This window comes from Ranitomeya variabilis, chromosome 3 (genome assembly GCF_051348905.1).
Source record: "Ranitomeya variabilis isolate aRanVar5 chromosome 3, aRanVar5.hap1, whole genome shotgun sequence".
In the NCBI taxonomy this organism is placed as follows: domain Eukaryota; kingdom Metazoa; phylum Chordata; class Amphibia; order Anura; family Dendrobatidae; genus Ranitomeya; species Ranitomeya variabilis.
This window is the reverse complement of record NC_135234.1, coordinates 213183363-213197453: the sequence shown is the minus strand read 5'-3', so window position 1 is coordinate 213197453 and position 14091 is coordinate 213183363.

The window sequence follows — 14091 nt, the reverse complement described above, 5'->3', positions numbered from 1 at the left end:
GGCACCCCTATTAATCTTAAGCTTAATGTTTTATAAAATTTTTTTTTTTTGCAACAGCTATTTCAGTTTCATATATCTAAAAACTGTTGGACACAGTAATGTTTCTGCCTAGAAATGAGGTTTATTGTACTAACAGAAAATGTGCAATCTGCATTCAAACAAAATTTGACAGGTGCATAAGTTTGGTCACCTCACCAGAAAAGTGACATTAATATTTAGTAGATTCTCCTTTTGCAAAAATAACAACCTCTAGTGGCTTCCTGTAGCTTTTAATGAGTTACTGGATCCTGGATGAAGGTATTTTTGACCATTCCTCTTTACAAAACAATTCCAGTTCAGTTAAGTTTGATGGTCGCCGAGCATGGACAGCCCTCTTCAAATGATCCCACAGATGTTCAATGATATTCAGGTCTGGGGACTGGGATGGCCATTCCAGAACAGTGTAATTGTTCCTCTGTATGAATGCCTGAGTGGATTTGGAACGGTGTTTTGGATCATTGTCTTGCTGAAAGATCCATCCCCTGCGTAACTTCAACTTTGTCACTGATTCATGAACATTACTGTCAAGAATCTGCTGATACTGAGAGGAATCCATGCGTCCCTCAACTTTAACAAGATTCCCGGTGCCGGCATTGGCCACACAGCCCCAAAGCATGATGGAACCTCCACCAAATTTTACTGTGGGTAGCATGTGTTTTTCTTGGAATGCTGTGTTTTTTTGCCGCCATGCACAACGCCTTTTTGTATGACCAAACAACTCAATTTTTGTTTCATCAGTCCACAGGACCTTCTTCCAAAAAGAAATTGGCTTCTCCAAATGTGCTTTTGCATACCTCAGCCGACTGTTTGTGGCGTGCTTGCAGAAACAGCTTCTTTCGCATCACTCTCTGTTGTGAATTAGACTTTTTGGCTCCCTCTTGTGGTTACTAGTGATATGACTCTGGGATTGTCTTTCCTCAGTTTGGCACCCACCTGGGTCGTTAGTCCAGGGGTGTTGCTATATAAACTTCCTGGATCCTTAGTCCAGTGCCTGGCATCGTTGTAATCAGATCCTTTCTGTTTGCTCCTGTCTGATGGTCCTGGTTCGTGCACAATTAAGCTAAGTCCTGCTTCTTTGTTTTTTTGGTTATTTGCTTTGCTCTTATTTTTGGTCCAGCTGGTACTAAATGTGATTCCTGACTTTGCTGGAAGCTCTAGGGGGCTGGTGTTCTCCCCCCGGGCCGTTAGACGGTTCGGGGGTTCTTGAATATCCAGCGTGGATATTTTGATAGGGTTTTTGCTGACCATATAAGTCATCCTACTATATTCTGCTATTAGCTAGTGGGCCTCTCTTTGCTAAATACCTAGCTCATTCTTACGTTTGTCTTTTCCTCTTACCTCACCGTTATTATTTGTTGGGGGCTTGTATCCAACTTTTGGGGTCTTTTCTCTGGAGGCAAGAAAGGTCTTTCTTTTCCCTTCTAGGGTTAGTTAGTTCTCCGGCTGGCGCGAGACGTCTAGAACCAACGTAGGCATGTTCCCCGGCTGCTGCTATTTGTGGTGCTAGGATTAGATATATGGTCAGCTCAGTTACCACTGCCCTATGAGCTGGTTTTTTGTGTTTGCAGACTTAGTAATTATTTCTGAGACCCTCTGCCATTGGGGTCATAACAGTATGCCAGGCCAACATTGAATGTTTAATGCATTGCAGAAGTGGGATAATAAGAAAGGAAATTCTGAGTTTTTTTTTTTTTTTCCTCTCTTCCTCCCCTTTACCTCTGAGTGGCTTGTGCTTGCTGCAGACATGAATGTCCAGACCTTGATTACAAGTGTAGACCAGCTTGCTGCTCGTGTGCAGGGCATACAAGATTTTGTTACCAGTAGTCCAATGTCTGAACCTAAAATACCTATTCCTGAACTGTTTTCTGGAGACCGATTTAAGTTTAGGAATTTCAGGAATAATTGTAAATTGTTTCTATCTCTGAGACCCCGTTCATCTGGAGATTCAGCTCAGCAAGTTAAAATTGTTATCTCTTTTTTACGGGGCGACCCTCAGGATTGGGCTTTCTCGCTAGCGCCAGGAGATCCGGCATTGGCAAATATTGATGCGTTTTTTCTGGCGCTCGGATTGCTTTACGAGGAACCCAATCTTGAAGTTCAGGTAGAAAAAGCCTTGCTGGCTATTTCTCAGGGCCAGGATGAAGCTGAAGTGTATTGCCAAAAATTTTGGAAATGGTCCGTGCTTACTCAGTGGAATGAGTGTGCTCTGGCCGCAAATTTCAGAAATGGCCTTTCTGAAGCCATTAAGAATGTGATGGTGGGTTTCCCCATTCCTACAAGTCTGAATGATTCCATGGCGCTGGCTATTCAAATTGACCGGCGTTTGCGGGAGCGCAAAACCGCTAATCCTCTGGTGGTGTTGTCTGAACAAACACCTGATTTAATGCAATGTGATAGAATTCAGACTAGAAATGAGCGGAAAAATCATAGACGTCAGAATGGGTTGTGTTTTTACTGTGGTGATTCTACACATGTTATATCAGCATGCTCTAAACGCCTAACAAGGGTTGTTAGTCCTGTCGCCATTGGTAATTTGCAACCTAAATTTATTTTGTCTGTGACTTTAATTTGCTCATTGTCTTCTTACCCTGTTATGGCGTTTGTGGATTCAGGTGCTGCCCTGAGTCTTATGGATCTGTCATTTGCCAAGCGCTGTGGTTTTGTTCTTGAACCGTTGGTAAATCCTATTCCTCTTAGAGGTATTGATGCTACGCCATTGGCGGAAAATAAACCGCAGTTTTGGACGCAGGTAACCATGTGCATGACTCCTGAACATCGGGAGGTGATTCGTTTTCTTGTTCTGCATAAAATGCATGATTTGGTCGTTTTGGGTCTGCCATGGTTACAGACCCACAATCCATTCTTGGATTGGAAGGCAATGTCTGTGTCAAGTTGGGGCTGTCAGGGAATTCATGCTGATTCCCCGCCGGTGTCTATTGCTTCCTCTACTCCTTCGGAAGTTCCTGAGTATTTGTCTGATTATCAGGATGTATTCAGCGAGTCCAGGTCCAGTGCTCTGCCTCCTCATAGGGACTGTGACTGCGCCATAAATTTGATTCCAGGTAGTAAATTTCCTAAGGGAAGACTATTTAATCTGTCTGTACCTGAGCATGCCGCAATGCGTTCGTATATCAAGGAGTCTCTGGAGAAGGGGCATATCCGTCCATCCTCTTCCCCTCTTGGTGCGGGATTCTTTTTTGTGGCCAAGAAGGACGGATCTTTGAGACCTTGTATTGACTATCGGCTTCTGAATAAAATCACTGTTAAATTTCAGTATCCTTTGCCTCTGTTGTCGGACTTGTTTGCCCGGATTAAAGGTGCCAAGTGGTTCACCAAGATAGATCTTCGTGGTGCGTACAACCTTGTGCGCATTAAGCAAGGAGATGAATGGAAGACAGCATTTAATACGCCCGAAGGTCATTTTGAGTACTTGGTGATGCCTTTTGGGCTCTCTAATGCTCCCTCAGTGTTTCAGTCCTTTATGCATGATATTTTCCGGAAGTATCTGGATAAATTTATGATTGTTTATCTGGATGATATTCTGGTTTTCTCTGAAGATTGGGACTCACATGTGGAGCAGGTCAGGATGGTGTTTCAGGTTTTGCGTGAGAATGCTTTGTTTGTTAAGGGCTCAAAGTGTCTCTTTGGAGTACAGAAGGTTCCCTTTTTGGGGTTTATTTTTTCCCCTTCTGCTGTGGAGATGGACCCAGTCAAGGTCCGAGCTATTCATGATTGGACTCAACCCACGTCAGTTAAGAGTCTTCAGAAGTTCTTGGGTTTTGCTAACTTCTACCGTCGTTTTATCGCTAATTTTTCTAGCGTTGTTAAACCTTTGACGGATATGACCAAGAAAGGTTCTGATGTTGCTAACTGGGCTCCTGCAGCCGTGGAGGCGTTCCAAGAGTTGAAGCGCCGGTTTACTTCAGCGCCTGTTTTGTGCCAGCCTGATGTCTCACTTCCCTTTCAGGTCGAAGTGGATGCTTCTGAGATTGGGGCAGGGGCCGTTTTGTCGCAGAGAGGCCCTGGTTGCTCGGTAATGAGACCATGTGCTTTCTTCTCTAGGAAGTTTTCGCCTGCTGAGCGGAATTATGATGTTGGCAATCGGGAGTTGCTGGCCATGAAGTGGGCATTTGAGGAGTGGCGTCATTGGCTCGAGGGTGCTAAGCATCGTGTGGTGGTCTTGACTGATCACAAAAATTTGATGTATCTCGAGTCTGCTAAACGCCTGAATCCTAGACAGGCCCGCTGGTCATTGTTTTTCTCCCGTTTTGACTTTGTGGTTTCGTATTTACCAGGTTCAAAGAATGTGAAGGCTGATGCTCTTTCAAGGAGCTTTGTGCCTGACTCTCCTGGAGTCGCAGAACCAGTTGGTATTCTTAAAGAGGGAGTTATCTTGTCGGCCATTTCTCCTGATTTGCGACGTGTGTTGCAGAGATTTCAGGCTGGTAGACCTGACTCTTGTCCACCTGACAGACTGTTTGTTCCTGATAAGTGGACCAGCAGAGTCATTTCCGAGGTTCATTCCTCGGTGTTGGCAGGGCATCCGGGAATTTTTGGCACCAGAAATCTGGTGGCTAGGTCCTTTTGGTGGCCTTCCTTGTCACGGGATGTGCGGTCATTTGTGCAGTCCTGTGGGACTTGTGCTCGAGCTAAGCCTTGCTGTTCTCGTGCCAGCGGGTTGCTCTTGCCCTTGCCTGTCCCGAAGAGGCCTTGGACACACATTTCCATGGATTTCATTTCAGATCTCCCGGTGTCTCAGGGCATGTCTGTCATCTGGGTGGTATGTGATCGCTTTTCTAAAATGGTCCATTTGGTGCCTTTGCCTAAGCTGCCTTCCTCTTCCGATCTGGTTCCTGTGTTCTTTCAGAATGTGGTTCGTTTACACGGCATTCCTGAGAATATTGTGTCTGACAGAGGATCCCAGTTTGTTTCCAGGTTCTGGCGATCCTTTTGTGCTAGGATGGGCATTGATTTGTCGTTTTCGTCTGCCTTTCATCCTCAGACTAATGGACAAACGGAGCGAACTAATCAGACTCTGGAGGCTTATTTGAGGTGTTTTGTTTCGGCAGATCAGGATGATTGGGTGACCTTCTTGCCGTTGGCTGAGTTTGCCCTTAATAATCGGGCTAGTTCCGCTACTTTGGTTTAACCATTTTTCTGCAACTCTGGTTTCCATCCTCGTTTTTCCTCGGGACATGTGGAGCCTTCTGACTGTCCTGGGGTAGATTCTGTGGTGGATAGGTTGCAGCAGATCTGGAATCATGTGGTGGACAACTTAAAGTTGTCACAGGAGAAGGCTCAGCGTTTTGCCAACCGCCGCCGCGGTGTGGGTCCCCGACTTCGTGTTGGGGATTTGGTATGGCTGTCTTCTCGATTTGTTCCTATGAAGGTCTCCTCTCCTAAATTTAAGCCTCGCTTCATCGGTCCTTACAAGATATTGGAAATCCTTAATCCTGTGTCCTTTCGCTTGGATCTTCCGGTGTCGTTTGCCATTCACAACGTGTTCCATAGGTCTTTGTTGCGGCGGTACGTTGTACCTGTGGTTCCTTCTGTTGAGCCTCCTGCTCCGGTGTTGGTTGAGGGCGAGTTGGAGTACGTGGTGGAGAAGATCTTGGATTCTCGTCTCTCCAGACGGAGGCTTCAGTATCTGGTCAAGTGGAAGGGCTATGGTCAGGAGGATAATTCCTGGGTGGTTGCTTCTGATGTGCATGCGGCCGATTTAGTTCGTGCCTTTCACGCTGCTCATCCTGATCGCCCTGGTGGTCTTGGTGAGGGTTCGGTGACCCCTCCTTAAGGGGGGGGTACTGTTGTGAATTAGACTTTTTGGCTCCCTCTTGTGGTTACTAGTGATATGACTCTGGGATTGTCTTTCCTCAGTTTGGCACCCACCTGGGTCGTTAGTCCAGGGGTGTTGCTATATAAACTTCCTGGATCCTTAGTCCAGTGCCTGGCATCATTGTAATCAGATCCTTTCTGTTTGCTCCTGTCTGATGGTCCTGGTTCGTGCACAATTAAGCTAAGTCCTGCTTCTTTGTTTTTTTGGTTATTTGCTTTGCTCTTATTTTTGGTCCAGCTGGTACTAAATGTGATTCCTGACTTTGCTGGAAGCTCTAGGGGGCTGGTGTTCTCCCCCCGGGCCATTAGACGGTTCGGGGGTTCTTGAATATCCAGCGTGGATATTTTGATAGGGTTTTTTGTGCTGACCATATAAGTCATCTTACTATATTCTGCTATTAGCTAGTGGGCCTCTCTTTGCTAAATACCTAGCTCATTCTTACATTTGTCTTTTCCTCTTACCTCACCGTTATTATTTGTTGGGGGCTTGTATCCAACTTTTGGGGTCTTTTCTCTGGAGGCAAGAAAGGTCTTTCTTTTCCCTTCTAGGGTTAGTTAGTTCTCCGGCTGGCGCGAGACGTCTAGAACCAACGTAGGCACGTTCCCCGGCTGCTGCTATTTGTGGTGCTAGGATTAGATATATGGTCAGCTCAGTTACCACTGCCCTATGAGCTGGTTTTTTGTGTTTGCAGACTTAGTAATTATTTCTGAGACCCTCTGCCATTGGGGTCATAACAACTCTCCCATACAGCTTCTCCTTGTGCAAAGTGCGTTGTATAGTTGACCGATGCACAGTGACACCATCTGCAGCAAGTTGATGCTGCAGCTCTCTGGAGGTGGTCTGAGGACTGTCCTTGACTGATCTCACCATTCTTCTTCTCTGCCTTTCTGATATTTTTCTTGGCTTGCCACTTCTGGCCTTAACAAGAACTGTACCTGTGTTCTTCCATTTCCTTACTATGTTCCTCACAGTGGAAATTGACAGATTAAATCTCTGAGACAGCTTTTTGTATCCTTCCCCTGAACAACTATGTTGAATAATCTTTGTTTTCAGAACATTTGACAGTTGTTTTGAGGAGCGCATGATGCCACTCTTCAGAGGAGATTCAAACAGGAGAACTTGCAAGTGGCCACTTTAGGCCTGTTTCACACGTCAGTGGGTCCGGTACGTGTGGTGACAGTTTCCTCACGTACCGGAGACACTGACTCACGTAGACACATTAAACTAAATGTGTCTCTGCACATGTCAGCGTGTTTTCACGGACCGTGTGTCCGTTTGAAAAACACGGAGACATGTCAGTGTTCGTGGGAGCGCACGTATCACACGGACCCATTAAAGTCAATGGGTCTGTGTAAACACGTACTGCACACGGATGCTGTCCGTGTGCCGACTGAGTACCACATGGACTGTGCAGGAGACAGCGCTACAGTAAGCACTGTCCCCCCAGCGTGTGGTGCTGAAGAAGGAATTCATTCCTTCTTCCCAGCAGCGTTCGCTGGAGAGAAGGAATGAAAAATCATTTTTTTTTGTGTGGTTAAAATAAAGTTCTCGGCAACCTCCCCCCTCTCACCTCCCTTGCGCCCCCCTCCCATAGGGGTGGAGCCGCATATTCATCACTGTAATGAGCGGTACCACGTGACCGCTCATACAGGACAAGCTGCGGCGCTGAGAGGAAGCATCGAGGGAGCTGGGTGAGTATTTTATTTCCAGCAGGCAGGCGCACAGGGGGTGGGAGGTGGCAAGGAACTTGATTTTACAGACAAAAATAATAAAAAAAACATTGATTTTTCATTCCTTCTCTCCAGCGAACGTTGCTGGAGAGAAGGGATGAATGGCGGCTTCAGCACCACACGCAGGGGACAGCGCTTACTGTAGCGCTGTCTCCTGCACGGTCCGTGTGGTACTCACTGCCGCACGTGTGCCACACTGATGTGCCACGTGACCACGTGAGCTCACGGACACGGATAACTCCGGTACCGATTTTTCCGGTACTGGAATTATCTGGACGTGTGAGACTGGCCTTAAGTAGCTTTTCTCATGATTGCATACACCTGGCTTTGAAGTTCAAAGCTCAATGAGGTTACAAAACCAAAAAAAGTGCTTAAGTAAGTCAGTAAAAAGTAGGTAGGAGTATTTAAAACAAGAAAATGATAAGGGTGCCCATACTTATGCAACTGTCAAATTTTGCTTGAATGCAGATTGCACATTTTCTGTTAGTACAATAAACCTCATTTCAAGGCAGAAACATTACTGTGTCCAACAGTTATTAGATATATGAAACTGAAATAGCTGTTGCAAAAAAACAATTTTTATAAAACATTAAGCTTAAGATTAATAGGGGTGCCCAAACTTTTTCATATGACTGTATCAAATACTTACTTCATGCAATAAAATGAAAATTAATTATGTAAAAATCATATAATGTGATTTTCTGGATTTTTTAAAGATTCTCTCACAGTTGAAGTGTACCTACGATAAAAATTACATAAGTCTCCTTTCTTTATAGGTGGGAAAACCTTCAAAATCAGCAGTATAACAAATACTTATTTTCCCCACTGTACCTTTGATCTTGGTGGCCTAGGGAGTTTTATTTTAACCTCATCGGTCAACACGACTTGTTTCCAAAATGCATCAGGCTTGTTTAGATGTTCCTTTGCATAATTCTGACACTGAATTTTATGGTGAAGATGCAGGAGAGGTTTTCTTCTGATGACTCTTCCATGAAGTCCATATTTGTGCTAGTGTATCTGAATAGTAGAACAATGTACCACAACTCCAGAGTCTGCTAAATCTTTCTGAAGGTCAAGCGGGAGTCTTGATTTGCCTCTCTAGCAATCCCACGAGCAGCTGTCTCTGAAATTTTGCTTGGTCTTCCAGACCTTATTTTGACCTTTACGGTTCCTGTTGAAGTCAACCTGTCAGTAAAATTGTGCTCAGTAACCTACAGACACTGTCGGATTGGCGCCGTTATACTGATTAAAATGATACCTTGGTTGATGAAATACATCTTTTGGTTGTTCTGTATACTTTTATTGAGTTTATTAGATTCTCGTGCTTCGGAGTGGGCCTGTTTGGGGGGGGGGGCTTTATGTGGTGCTCTGCTTACATATTCATCTGTATGGCTTATGACAGGTCACTGATCCCTCACTGACCTGCTCCCTATTTTACATACTATATATGTATATGTTATGGTTTGGGAGAAAAAAAATACATTTATTGTGCAGGCGCTGGCACCTGCTCTGTAGCATGATTCGATCTATAATATCCATGTTTTTATTTTATTTAGTTATATAAATTGCTTGAGAACAATAGATGCTTGTCATGTCGGACGCTGTTCAGACCAGGTCGTTCAACAGACAGCGGTAATTCCGCTTTTGACCACTATTTGCTCATTGGCATCGGCTAGATTCTATCTAGCTGTTCCGGGGTTAATTTACCTGATCCTCGGATTGGAAGCTGGGCCATGCCCATTGCCTTTAAATAGCTCTCCTGATCATTGGGCGTAGCCGATTATAGCTTCTGTCTTGTGCGTTGTTATCTCGGTCTGGAGTGGAGAGCTGGTTGCTGGACAGTCGTTGCTGGTGGTGTATTTTCCTTTGTCTTATTTACTCCTTCCTATATTTGTATTTATTTTGCCCTGCACATTTATAGTGTATTCCTGAGTGTCTGCGGCGTGGTGTATATTTTCCTTTATCCTTGTCTGTGCTAACTGTGGGTATTGGTGAATTACATCTTCACTGGGTGGTGGGCGGAGGTTTTCAGCCTAGGGTTGAAACAGGAGACAGGGCGAGGGTCGAGGCCTGGACATGCACACCATCAGTGTAAACTCCAGGTAGAGGGTCAGTCAGGATTTCCCTAGTCTGAGGGAAATTGCAGGGGCCCGGGTTATTAGCTCTCGTTCACTTAGTCTCCCCGTGACATTATAATCGGCCCAACAACACAAAAAAAAAAAAAAAGGGGTTTCTTTTTTTTGTGTTTGTCATGGATCCCATGACTTCCATAACCCGCCAGTTGGAGGCGCTGTCTAATGTGCAAGCTGGAGCGACAGGAAGGGTTGCTGAGCCTAAATTTCCTTTGCCTGAAAAATTTGCTGGGGAACGCAGTAAATTTGTTTCTTTTCGTGAAGCTTGCAAACTATATTTCCGTATGCGCCCGATCTCCTCGGGTAATGAGGCTCAGCGTGTGGGCCTGGTGTTGTCATTATTAAGCGGGGATCCCCAAGCATGGGTGTTTTCTTTGACATCTGATTCTGCTGCATTTGACTCTGTGGAGAGTTTCTTTACCTCTCTTGGGAAAATCTACGATGAACCTGACAGAATGGCTCTAGCAGAGACTAAGATACGCTCTATTCGCCAGGGGGAGCGAGTTGCAGAGGATTACTGTTCTGAATTTCATCGCTGGGCGATCGATACACAATGGAATGATCCAGCATTGCGGAGTCAGTTTATACATGGGATTTCTGGAAGGGTTAAAAAAGCCCTTCTGATGTACGAGACTCCTACTTCTCTAGATTCCGCTATGAGTCTGGTTGTCCGCATTGATCGCCGTTTGCGTCAGGGGGAGCTTGAGACACCGCCTATGGGAGAGGGTTTAGGTTCACGTGAGGTTGCTGCAGGTGAGCCCACGGAGCCTATGCAAATCGCAGGGGTGTCACATGTGAAGCATCCAGTCCCTGAGCTCAGGAAGCAGGGAGCCTGTTTTTACTGTGGTAAAACTGGTCATTTTATTAACATCTGTCCTCTGCTGTCTAAGAAAAACGCAACAGCGGAAAACTTCTAAGCTCAGAGGGTGTGGAGGAGACCAATCTGAGCTTATGTATATCCTCCATGGTGGTTTCTCAATGCATGCTCCCTGCTAAGGTTTTTATCGCTGGCAGTGAGCTGCCAGTTACTGTTTTTGTGGATAGTGGTTCAGCCACAAATCTCATTGATGAGGAGCTTGCGCGCACAGCAGGTTTTAGGATTGAAAAACTGTCTCATCCTATCCGCGTGGTCACCATCAATGCTGCTCCTCTCTCTCAGGGGGGAGATTACTGAATTTGTGGCTGAGGTGAAACTCCACATTGGAGTTCTACATTCTGAGCGGGTTACATGTAAGGTGCTCAGGAATCTTCCTGCTCAGGTGGTTTTGGGTTTTCCTTGGTTGTCTATGCACAACCCGGTAATTGACTGGAAAACTCAGGACATAATTCAGTGGAGCAAGTTTTGCCAGGAGAATTGCCTGGCCACATGTGTTGCTGCGGTGACTTCAAGCGTTCCGGAGTCACTTCTGGATTTTGTGGATGTGTTCTCTGAGAAGGGTTGTTCAGAGTTGCCGCCACATCGTCCCTATGACTGTTCTATCAGGTTTAAACCAGGGGCCAAATTGCCTAAAGCAAGGATGTTTAACATCTCCGGTCCGGAGAGACAAGCGATGAAAGATTACATTGCTGAAAGCTTGCGCAAAGGGCACATCAGGCCGTCATCCTCGCCGGTGGCAGCAGGGTTCTTCTTCGTGAAGAAGAAAGATGGCGGATTACGCCCGTGTTTGGATTTCAGGGAGTTGAACCAGATTGCGGTTCGTGATCCATACCCTATGCCTCTGATACCAGATTTGTTCAACCAGGTGGCAGGTGCTAATTGGTTTACCAAGCTTGACCTCAGGGGGGCGTACAACCTCATAAGAGTCCGTCAAGGTGATGAGTGGAAGACGCCTTTTAATACCCCTGAGGGTCATTTTGAAAATTTGGTGATGCCATTTGGGTTGACTAACGCACCTGCAGTGTTCCAACATTTCATCAATGATGTATTCTCGCATGTTTTGGGGAAATTCGTTATCGTGTACCTAGATGACATTCTCATATATTCTTGCGACCGTGATGCTCATTTAGATCATGTCAGGCAGGTGTTACAGCTTCTCAGAGAGAATAAGCTGTATGCTAAACTTGAGAAATGTGTATTTTCTGTTCAAGAGTTGCCTTTCTTGGGTTATATTGTGTCTGCTTCTGGTTTTAAAATGGACGCCGCTAAGGTGCAAGCGGTGCTGCATTGGGAACGTCCAGATAACCTGAAAGCACTTCAGCGGTTCCTTGGGTTTTCTAACTACTATAGGAAATTTATCAAGGATTTTTCCATCATTGCTAAACCGCTAACTGACATGACTAAAAAGGGTACCAGTTTCTCCGTTTGGCCTGAGGCTGCTGTGCGCGCATTTGAATTTCTTAAGAACAGTTTTGTTTCAGCCCCCATTCTTGTGCAGCCAGACGTATCAAAACCCTTTGTTGTGGAAGTCGATGCATCTGAGGTTGGTGTGGGGGCGGTACTATCTCAAGGCTCATCTTTGAGTGGTTTGCGTCCATGCGCCTATTTCTCCAAGAAACTGTCGTCCGCCGAACGTAACTACGATATCGGCAACAGGGAGTTGTTGGCAATTAAGTTGGCCTTTGAGGAATGGCTACACTTCTTGGAGGGGTCGGTACATCAGGTAACTGTTATTACCGATCATAAGAATCTGCTGTATTTGGAGTCAGTGTCGCCCCTGACGAAGCCACCTCAGTGTGGGGACACGCGTTGGGTCTCCGCTTCACCTGCGCTCATGTTATCATGCTATCAGGCTATGCACGGCCAGGGATGGGTTCATGGTATTGTATGTGAACGGCCTTACACAGGGCACCCTGCACTTTGCTCGCATTTAGCCCATGTGGGTATGTGAATCAGGAGAATCACTCCTGTGCACACCCATTTGGGTTATCCCGTTATTAAGGGTTGTGTTATTGGTTGGATTGATAAGGAGAGTGTGAATATATATTAGAGTATATCTTGTTACAACTGTTTTTCCACTCTGTCCACCCTCAGGGATTTATTCATTGGTTTGCCCTGTTACATCTTTAGTGCATATATAGTGGTGTCCATATAGGCACCCTTTGATAGGGGTTGGTCCTATTTTTCTCTGGCGCACGTGTTAGCCTTATTAGGGGCTGTGTTTATAAGGAACAAGTATGTTACCTTTTTTAATTGTTTTTAATGGTGTGTTTTTTCTAAATGCATGTTTCATGTTTGTTAATATTTACTAATAAAAGCTGAGTTCATATCTTGTTTATAATCATAGTGTGGTGATCCCCATTTATGACCTTCGCTTTGCTTCTTGTTTTTTGTCATACACACTTGTTGGTCAGGGTTATGATCCCACTTTGTAGACCGTGGTGCCCCCTTATACATATATGATTAAAATTTTGGAAAGCATTTTGCTCACGGCTGGGGATCAAGTTGTCTCATTCTTCGGCGTTTCATCCTCAGTCAAATGGTCAGACGGAGTGTATGAACCAAAATTTGGAACAGTACTTACGCTGCTTTGTCTCTGATAACCAGGAGGAGTGGTCTACCTTTCTTCCTTTGGCTGAGTTTGCCATCAATAATCACCGCCAGGAGTCGTCTGGGGAGTCTCCGTTTTTTTGTGTTTACGGGCTACATCCTCAATTTTGTACTTTGAGTCAGAGGGGCTCTTCCAGCGTTCCGGAGGAGGACCAGTTAAGAGCACAATTGTCATCAGTCTGGAGGAGAGTTTAACAGCGCCTGTTGAGTGTGGGTGCTAGGTACAAACGTGTGGCTGACAGTAGGCGTGTGCCAGGTCCGGACCTGAGTGTGGATGACTGGGTGTGGTTATCCACAAAAAACATAAGACTCAAAATACCGTCCCTTAAATTGGGTCCACGGTCTATTGGTCCATTTGGGGCCACCGCCGTCATTAACCCAGTAGCGTACCGATTGGAGCTCCCTACGGTGTATAAGATACACGTGTTCCACAGGTCTCTTCTAAAGAAGGTTGTGGGTTCTGTGGACGCGGCGCCTATGCCACCTCCAGTCTTATGTGGATGGTAATTTGGAGTTTGAATTCTCCAAGGTGGTTGACTCTCGTGTAGTGTGCCGCACTTTACAGTACTTGGTACACTGGCGTGGTTATGGGCCTGAGGAGAGGTCCTGGGTACCAGCCTCGGACATTCATGCGGATCGGCTGGTCAGGTTTTTTCATCGTCGCCATCCAGACAAGCCGGGTCCTATAAGCCGTGAGGGCCCTGGGGTCCCTCGTAGAAGGCGGGGTACTGTCATGTCGGACGCTGTTCAGACCAGGTCGTTCGACAGACAGCGGTAATTCCGCTTTTGACCACTATTTGCTCATTGGCGTCGGTTAGATCCTATCTAGCTGTTCCGGGGTTAATTTACCTGATCCTCGGATTGGAA